This window comes from Dipodomys merriami, unplaced genomic scaffold, assembly GCF_024711535.1.
Source record: "Dipodomys merriami isolate MVZ:Mamm:240054 unplaced genomic scaffold, mDipMer1.0.p SCAF_65, whole genome shotgun sequence".
In the NCBI taxonomy this organism is placed as follows: domain Eukaryota; kingdom Metazoa; phylum Chordata; class Mammalia; order Rodentia; family Heteromyidae; genus Dipodomys; species Dipodomys merriami.
The window spans coordinates 6,736,688-6,747,388 of NW_027206235.1; the positions used below are offsets into that span (position 1 = coordinate 6,736,688).

Genomic DNA, 10,701 nt, shown 5'->3' on the forward strand with positions numbered 1-10,701 from the left:
TTCTGCATGACCAAGGACATAGCTAGCAAGATCAATAGAAAGCCCACGGATTGGGAGAAGATCTTCACTAGCCATACAACAGACATGGAACTCATACCTAAAATATACCTGGAACTCAAAATATTAAATCCCCCAACAACAAATCCTCAAAGAAACAACTGCCCAATAAATAAATGGGCTAAAGACTTAAAGATAAACTTCTCTGAAGAGGAAAGAAGGATGGCCAATAGACACATGAAGAAATGCTCAACCTCCCTAGCCATAAAAGAAATGCAAATCGAAGCAACACTGAGATACCACCTCACCCCAGTTAGAATAGCTATACTTAAGAACTCTCATAACAACAGATGCTGAAGGGGACGTGGCCAGAATGGAACCCTACTGCACTATTGATAGGAATGTAAACTTGTTCAGCTACTTTCAAAGTACTATGGAGGTTCCTCGAAAGACTCCACATAGAGCTCCCCTATGACCCAGCAATCCCACTTATGGGTATTTCCCCAAATGATCACAAACAAGACCACACTAAAGCTACCAGCACAACTATGTTTATTGCAGCATTATTTACCATAGCTAAAATATGGAACCAAACCAGATACCCCTCAGTAGATGAATGGATCAAGAAAATGTGGTACATATACACAATGTATTCTATGCTTCTATCAGAAAGAATGACATTGCCCCATTTGTTAGGAAATGGAAATACTTAGAAAAACTTATATTAAGTGATATAAGCCAGGTCCAAAGAAACCTAGGTCCCACGGTTTCCCTTATTTGAAATGTCTGAAACAAGCAGAAAAGATCAGATAGCTTAATGTTAGACAAAAGAAACCCCAAGATAAGGACTCAAGTGGTTTTTCTTTCTTCCTATTGTTTCTAACATATTTATAGGGTAATTTTTTTGTTGATTTGTTTGTCCTTCCCCCATGGTATAATCCCTATTTTCACTCTATTTGATGTTGGTATAATTTATGGAGAGGAAGGAAAAAAACAAACTCTTTTTTGTGGAGGGGGGAATGGTAATGAGCAGGGGGTAGAGAGTAGGGGGAAATGTAGTTGTGGAGATGTGAGGGAAAGGATGATAGAGGAAACACCAACAAAGGAGGAGGCAATAGTGCTTGATAAGAAATGTACTCATTACCTTGCTCATGTGATTGTAACCCCTTTGTACAGTATTTTCACGATAAAAATTTATTTTAAAACTTACATATGTAAACACACACACACAAACACACACACAAACACACACTCGGTAATATATGTTTAACTTCTTACTGGTTTGATTGTGTGCACCTTATATTCTTGATCACACAATATTGCATTTGTGCAACAGAGTTGCCTTCTTTGTAGTGACTTTATTATAGGTTATTTTTAATTATATGACCACAAAACTCATTTGAATAAAATGTAGTGAATTATACCATATTTGTAACAAACTAAAAAAACATACAACATACAGAGAATAGTTATTTGAATATGTAGAAAGCTTTGCTGATAATCTAAATCCATGATAAGATAGTAATCTATAACATTAAAGGATAGAAACATGATTTGAATAATCTGATTCAACATGCAACAAATTACTTAAAATGTGAAGTATTTCATCTTAAGAAATGTGATTATATAAAGAAATTTTCAAAATAAATTTAAGATTTTTACTGCAATACTTTACCACTCTACCATTTAATATTTTTACTAATTGAAATTGAATGCCAGGTGCTGCTTGCACATGCCTGTAATTCTAGCTATCTCAGGAGGCTGAGATTTGAGAATAGAGTTTCAAAACCAGCCTTCGCAAGAAAGTCTATTGTGATACTCTTATCTCGAAGGAACCATCAAAAAAGCCGGAAATGGAGCTGTGTCTCAAGTAGTAGAGCTCAGAGACAGAGCCCAGGCCCAGACTTCCAGCCCTAAGACATGTCAATAAATAAACATACAATAAACAAACAATAAATAAGAAAAAGAAAGAAAATAAATTGAAATGGAGCCATTCCTACATAGTCCAGTATTGTGTAGGTTTATAAAATTCTAACCTCAAAATTTCAACTCATTAATTAAAATACCAACTAGCCGTAACAAATGATTGCTTACAGAATTTAGAGAAGTAATATCAATTGTCAGCTTTTCTCAGAAAAATTCAAATTTATCCGTAAATATTTTGTCTAAATAAATTTTTACTTAAGTGTTACATGGGGGGAGCAGCCCCAGGGTTTGAACTCAGGACCTCATACTCTCTCTTGGCTTTTCCACTTGATACTGGTGGTCAAAGACTTAGGCCAAAACTCCACTTCCAGCTTTATACTGGTTAATTGGAGATAATCATCTTAAGGACTTTCCTACAAGGACTGGCTTCGAAATATCAGCTTCCTGATTAGCTAGATTTACAGTTGTGAGCCACAGGTAACTGGCTAAAAGTTGTAATTTATTGTGATTTTTTTAGTCTTATCATTAAGTCATTGGACAAAGGCATTGGCAGATAAAAAAGCAGCTTACAAACACAATATGCCTTGATCAGTGTTACCTCTTTCAACATTGTCACCAGTCTTTCTTCTACCATCCCCTTCTGTTTGGTAGGCTATACACTAGACTCTTGCCTGCATTTTCTTCCCCTTTTCCTCTTCATTTGTCTAGTCTTTCCCTTGACCCCACCACGCCACTTTTGATATCTGAATTTGTGTTTTTTTCACTATATTCCTCATGTTTATTTTGTTGGTTGGATTTTTTTGTCACTCATGAGGCTTGTGAATGCATATATATATATATATATATATATATATATATATATATATGTACATATACACACATATAGATGTTAATATAGAATATATAGTACATAAATATAAAAAAAGATTTTGATAAAGATGAAAATAAAAATTTTTTTATTCCTTAAGTGTTCTTCATATCAATTTATCATCTCTTCCTATTTATACTAACTTAGTCCTAATTATCTCATACTTGTATGAATAGTAAAGCTCTTAATTGGTTCCTCTTGATCTGAGATCCTATTTACATGAATTTCTTTTAAAAAAGCTTTTGATATAGCTTTAATAGATAACACACTTTTTCTAATTAAAATAGCTTTGTGTTTGTTTTTTCAAAGTTCAAAAAGTGGACTTAAATTATATTCTCAAAATTATTCCTACTTTTTCTGATTAAAAAAATTGCAATGATTTTATTCCCAGAAGATTCCTCTGAGTAATGTATTATACATTTCTATGCTCAGAAAGTTTTGATGCACAACTGTGGCAGTCATTCTTCTCTAAAAATGCATGTCAATTTTCATCACTGTAACTAAGTCAATTCTAATCACTTAATTCAAATTGTTTATTAATCAATTTTTAAATTCAGCAATGTGTTAGACTCTCATCACTGAGAAATAACCTATGCAAAACCAGTTAAAGAAGGGAAGGCTATGTTGCTTTATGGTTCCGTTTTAGTTGATCTTGGCTGAGAGAAAATGGCCAAGACAAGGAAATAAGTAACACATTATGGTGATTTGTAAGCAGAGAGAGAACTCCTGATTAAGTGTGTTTCTCATTTTCCCTCCCTTGATTCTAAGTTCTTAGACTTGAGGATAGTACACAATCAGTATGTGTTTTTCCACTTTGCTAAACTTCTCTGGGAACTCAGTCCCCCATACACCTAGTTGTGTATGTTATTGCTCTCCTGCATATTTTTCAATCCAATCAAAGTGACAATATGACTTAACCATTTCATTTGAACACAGCAACCAAACACATCTCCTTATCCAAAAACGTTCCACTTTTGTCTCCAAAAGGTGTACATTCATCTTCTGACACTAGCATAAAAGGAGAGGTAACAGAATGCATTGCCTCTCTCCAAAATTCTTTGTAGCCTTGACTTCCAACATCATTCAAAATTCCAGGTTCAAAATGTCCACAGAGACTCAAAGAAAATTTTTAGCTGAGAGTTGCCATGAAAATAAAGCAAAATAGGGCTGGAAAGGTGGCTCAGTGGTAGAGTGTTTGCCTTGTATGCATGAGGCCCTGGGTTCAATTCCTCAGCACCACATAAGCAGAAAAAGCTGGAATGGACACTGTGGCTCAAGTGGTAAAGTGATAGCTTGAAGTGAAATGCTGAGGGACTGTGCCCAAGTTCAGGCCCCATGACCAAAACAAAAAAAGGAAATAATTTTTTTAAAAAAAAGCAAAACCAATTATATGCCAAGTATATAGACACATGCCTTTAATTAAAGCTACTCATAGTGAAGACAGGAGGATCACAATTCTAGGGAAGCCTGAGTAAAAGCAGTAGACCCTATGTGAAAAACAAACTAGGATTGTCCAGTTTTAAGTGGTAGAGTGCTTACTAGGACAGTATGAAGCTTTGGTCCAAGAAAGAAGAAGAGGGGCAGAGAAGAAGAAGAAGAGGAACCAGAGAGGTAGAGTAAGAGGAAGGAAGAAGAGGAAGAGGAGGAAAAAGAAGTAGAGAAAGAGGAACAAGGAGGAGAAAGAAGAGAAAAGAAGAAGAAGAGGAAGAGGATGACAGAGAGGATGGGGAGCACCATACTTTCAATATATAATAACATGGTGTAAACATTCCTATTCCAAAAGAAAAGAATTGGAGAGCAAGGAAAAAGTGGACCAGTAACTAAATTAATGGACAAAGAATTTGACTTGAAATTTCTTAATCGAACAATGTGTAAACAGAGGAAAGGAGGTTAATAGCATTAGCACATGTAAAATCACTTATAAAATAGAAATGATATGTCATTTGATACTCACCAGAATGGGTAAAAGAAGATGTGCATTAGTAGGTTTGGCAAGGATGTAAAGAAATTGAAGCTCTCATACACTGTAAAATAGCACATTCATCTTGGAAATTAGTGTGTAAAAGTTCCTCACGAAGTTAGTTACAGAAACACCAAACAGCCTAGAAACTTTGTACAGCCTAGAAAGTTTGCCTATAGTTTTTATACACTTAAGTTCAAAACTTGTGCATCATCACAGCAATATTATCTATGACAGCCAAAGAATTGAAAAAAAATTTCAGGCTGACCAATAGGAAAACAGATCACAAAACATATTATACTCATGAAATAGCCCATTATCAAGTAAAAAAGAGAAATGGAGAATTGATATTAGTGGAAACACTGACAACAGGCTAGATAGAAAGAACTAGACACAAAATAACACATAAAATGATTTGATTTTCATGAAATTTTTGAATTATCAAAATGAGGCATAACATTAGTTTCTTTGGCGTTGGAAGTCTAAGGAGAATTCAGAATAGCTGCAGACAGGTATAAGATGTCCTTCTGAATGACGAATATTTGAGAATATTCCAAGGTGATAATGATCAAATATACTTTCAAAATACAAAGAATCCCTAAATTTTATAGAATTAATTTAACAAATATAACATTTTTCAATTACACATAAAATGATTTTTAAATGGAATAATAGATAATCTTTAACAAAAGTAAAAATAAATAAATGTTCTGGAATTTGGGAGTTGCACAGTCTCTCCTGCTAGGCATAAAATTAAAGTGTTCTACTATGAAAGTAGACATAGAATATAGCAAATTGGTGGAAAACAGGAGCAAGTAAAAAAAAATCAATGCATATTCCACAAAATTAAGAAAAAATCAGAGAATAAGCAGTTGGGAGAGATGAGTGGAAATGTTAAAAAGGGATTAAAGTGATCAAGATGTATTGTATTCAAAAACTACTTTATTGAATTGCAACTCCTTTCTCCAACTATTCAAATAAAATATTTTAAAAACTAGCAAATAAAATAAATTAATTAAACAAAAATAAATAATGAATAGATAAATAAAATACAATAAAAAATAAACTATAGATCCATAACAATATATGCCACAAATTTATAACCCAAACAAGAATAAAGTAGTTTTGTTCTTGCTTCTAGATATATAAGGTAGAAAATTTTGACTACATCTAATTTATTGAGTTCTTTTGTCAATGGCATTAATTATGCCGGTAGTAAAAATAATCATGAAGTTCTGAAATGAACAATACAGTATCCAGGATATTACTAATTACTAATGCAAAGATATTATTGCAGAAAGATGGAATAGTATATGTTTGTATGATTAGATAAAATAGCAAAATGATGTCAGAATGTATCATAGATTTCACAGAAATAAACAGTAGAAATTTAAATGTATAAGCCAGGGAAATACAGCATGATTACAGCAAGTAATTTATCTTTTTTCTCGGAAATGAGAGAAAAATAAAAACAACAGGGCACAGGACAACAGTCAAATGTGGTCAAAGTCACAAACACTACTTTTAATCCTATAATAGGAAGGTGAGGTCACCCTAAAAAATCACGTGTGGGAAGGTAAAGACTGCACTGAATTCTTTATACTCACATTTATACAGTGAAACATGACCACACAAACATTCTTCTAATAAACTCAGCACCACCTTATGTTTATTAACACCTGCCTATGGTTTTCTAAATTGAAAAACTGGACCAACATCATTGCATTGTTATTAACATTTAGAGTTAAGTAAATTGGTTAGCAGAGTTTAAGCAAATGGTATGAATTCAACAGTACAGTACCAGAACTGTATACAACATACCATTTTTTAGTTTATTTTTGTAATATGATCTTGTGTTAATGCTTAGGCTTTCCTGGACTGAGATCTTCCTATTGAGACTTTGTATATAGCTGAGATGGCAGACATATGCTAACTTGACTAGCTATTGGATGGGATGTGATCATTGTTAGGTCTGCAGGAAGCCTACCCCCTACACCCATCTCCTTCACCAGCCTGAACCCAGTAATCACCTGACTGTCCATCACCTAACTGTGAGTCAGAAAAGGATCCTTGAATCTGAGGTTACTTTCTCCATGTCTATTTTCTATTGTGACTTATCCATTTTATTTTTTTTCCCCGAAACAGACCAGGAGCTTAAACTAAGGATCTATGCACTGTCCTTGAGTTTTATGTTGGAGCAAAAGGCTAATAAACACCATATATGACTAAGCTTATATTAAAATGAAATGGTAAATTAATATATATGATAAACTGATAAGAGAACCTACTAATGCTCATGTGTGTATGTGTGTGTGTGTGTGTGTGTGTTTGTGTGTGTGTGTGTGTGTTTTATAAGAGCACATTATTAATACTCTATTTGCTATAAACTTTAGAAAATTATCTAGGATATTATTTTTAGGGTAGTAAGTTCTATAGTATCGATGACATAAGCTTTCACCTTCCAGGATTTATTACTATGAATCAATCTTGAACCTTATCTGTTCTTGTTTGTTGAACCATGAGCTTTAAAAGCAAATTCTCCTATATCTGAATTTCCAACAGGGAAGTAGAAGTCTAACCCTACATTCATATCATTGAATCTCAAGTTAGTAGCTTTTGCCCATCAATAAGATAATTACAGAAGGGATGAACACACAACAATTAAATATATAGGGTGAAAGGGAAACAAAAAAGTAAGCATTTTTAACTCCATATGATAATGCCACAGGGGATCAAAGAACTACAATTAATTATCCAAAAAAGAGCCATCACACCTGCAAAGCATCCTGTTATATTGTTACAAGTGGTGGCTCTCAGTATGCCTAATATATAAATTAAGGTTTGCCATAGTTATGGTTTGGGTTTATTTATTTATTTTTTTTTTTTGGGTCCGGTAATGGGGCCTGAACTGTGGGCCTGGACGCTGTCCCTTGGCTCTTCAGCTCAAGGCTAGTGCTCTATCACTTGAGCCACAGCGCCACTTCTGGCTGTTTCTTTTTTCTTATGTGTTGCTGAGGAATCAAACCCAGGGTCTCAGGCATGCAAGGCAAGCGCTCTACCACTGAGCCACCTTCGCAGCCCTGCTATAGTTATTATTATGAATCTCTCTGCTCATTTTTACCCCCCAAAAGGATGACTTATTTCTTCTATTTAAAGACAGGCCTTCATCTTTAGTGTTCAACCATTTAGTCTCTTCTCCATTATTACCAGCTCTTTGTCTGAGTATACATTTTTCCCCCTTGTTTAGGAATTGGTACCGAAAGTTAAAGAATCCAATCTAATAGAAAGTGTAAAGACCCCTATGCTCTAGGAGAGAGGTGTTTGTTTTTTTTCCTCCCAGGATGGATAACAGGACCTATTAATAGAAAGGCTGCTCTAGAACTTTGTGTCACTGAAACTAGTACTGTATTTTTGTACTAGCTTTTCCTGGGGCTTTAACTTAGGGCATGAGCCTTGTTCTCGTGGGAATTTTTTTCTTGTACCATGTGAACACAACTCCACTTTGGTGGTTATTTGGAGATAAGAGTCACTTGGATTTATCTGTTTTTCCTGGCTATGTATTGCCACTCAGAACTCAGCCTGCTGATTAGCAAGGTTTACTGGTAAAACAACAGTGCCCACTGCATTCAATGTTGTTTTTTGTTGTTATTCTGGACTCCAACTGCTTTCAGGGTGAAAAGCCATCACTGGGGACTCAGTTTTGCATGGGTTTATTTTTATAACAATTTTAAAATATTTATTTGCTCTCTTGTTGCATTGTTGCTACTTTATCTTATCTTCATTTAATACTGGTTTTTACATTTTATAGTTACCACCATATTTCATGAAAAAATTTAAATTAGTACAGTATTAGTGGTTTGCTTCATTTGAGAAAGGTTCTCTGCCACAGAGTTCCCAACACATAGAGAGTCTCTTCACTTAAGACACCGGGATACCACTGGAATAAAGGGGCCTGACAGGAAATCAGAGAGAATCATTGGGGTATCTCCAGATAAGGGAACACTTAGCCACATTCCAAAAACTCAGACTGCCATGCTCAAGATCAAGAAACAAACCAACCCGGCCCAGAGGCTTCTCTACATATTGAGACAGCAATGGGAAGGTGGTAAAAAGGGTGTAAAGTGTGTTCTCTTTCACAAACAAAAGGAGGAAAACGTCCTCAGATTCACTGAGGTTGCTCCCTATGACAGAATCAGTAACAACTCCCAAGGCCCAGGTCGAAGACTCATCCACACTAACTTCCCAGTAATGTTTCCCAGAGCTGAAGACTTGGCATCCAAAAGCAGTGAAGTGGAGGGAGTCTTCAGAATTCAAAACCGCATATTGATGGTCATGTCTAACACTGCTCCCAGGACCTTGATTCCCCATAGTTTCATTGAAGGCAATCTCCACCCGGTACTGATTGAGCTTCTCTTTCATTCCAGGCATGGGAGGGGCACTGAGCTGTGGCCTCAGAGGAAGTGGCATGAAGACCAACACTGACACACAGCTTTCTAGGGTCAACTCTACACCCTGAAGCAGTTCCACATCTGGCTTCTGGTATGTTTCGATCAGCTCCTGAAACATATTCCTGAGCTGATGCTTCTTCTGAAGCATTTAGGTTTCCCTTTCTCTGAGTTGCTGTAACATGGCTCTTCCTTCATTGATCAGTAGCTGGGAATGATATCTTTCCTCCTCCTGGACAAAAAGCTGCAGCATTCTAAAAACATCCTTAGTCATGTCTCGGTAGAGGTTCACATAATAAATCCATTGGTTGGTGAGTCTCTTCTTCTCCTGTAAATTGTGCTGGTTTTCTTGAGTCTTTTCCCATACAGCATGCATCTGCTTTGAAATCATCTTCCTCTGCACATCAGCAGCCCTTTCTATAGAATGGTGTTTGTGAGCCCTGTGCTCCTGAGACATGGAGCAGCTCCTACAGAGCAGGGCCCTGTCTACCTCACAGAACATCTGCTTGGTCTCCCTGTGTGTCCCACACATGTATTCCTCAGAGCTCAGGAACTGCCTGAGTCTGGCTCTTCTGGCAATGGCCACCAGGCTCCTCAGAACCACGTTGGTTTTCAGGTTTGTCTGCTGGCAGGGTCCCTTGCATCCTGGGCACCTGGCTGGAGTCTCTTTCCAGCAAAGGAAGAGACAAGGTCGACAAAAACTGTGCCCGCACTCTAGGGTGACTGGCTCTATGAAAGTATTCATACAGATGCCACAGCTCAGTTCCTTCTGGAAGGCCTGGACAATGTCAGGATCCATCATTCCTAGAATCTAATGAGGTGCTGGTGACTCACCCCTAAAAGCCTAGCTACCCAAGAGATTGGGATATGAGGATCAAGCTTTGAAGCAGGCCTGGGCACCAAAGTCCCCCTGACACAGACTCTTATCTCCTATTTACCACTCCAAAATCACAAGTGGGCTGTGATTCAAGTGGTAAAGCACTAAACTTGTCCACAAAGTGACCTAGGGATAATGCCCAGTCTTGAGCACAAAGAGGCCCAGCAACACTGCCCTACCACTGGGTTCAATCCCCACAACCGACAAAACACCACCACCAACAACAACACCAAACCAAGGAAAGAAGAATTAAAAGAGGAGTAGATTCTCCCACTCTGATCCTCACCTGGAGTATCCAAGCTCCAAACAGCCTCCTCCTGCTGAGGGATCTTCAGCAATGCCTGAGTCTCAGACTTCCACTCTATTTATACTGAAAGAGGGTGGGCCCAGGAAAGGAAGTGTCTCTGATTGGTTGTTTAGGGAAGCTGATTTACATATCAATAGAAGTTGGAATTTACATCCTGACAACCCCACCTTTTACTTCCTCTTTCAATGACTTGCAATTTGGTTAGGTGATTTGGGTTAGGTGAAACTTAGGTTTGTCCAGGGTTGGAAAAGTTTATTGTGTTTGTTTTGTTTTGTTTTGTTTTGTTTTGTTTTTTACTTCTGTGTATGCTTTATATTTGGA

The 10,701-nt window shown here is 36.6% G+C and overlaps 1 pseudogene; it reads right to left on the reverse strand.

Moving 5' to 3' along the window:
- Positions 1-8,714: 8,714 nt before the first annotated feature.
- On the reverse strand, positions 8,715-9,995 carry LOC138815559 (tripartite motif-containing protein 43 pseudogene; annotated as a pseudogene).
- Positions 9,996-10,701: the final 706 nt, after the last annotated feature.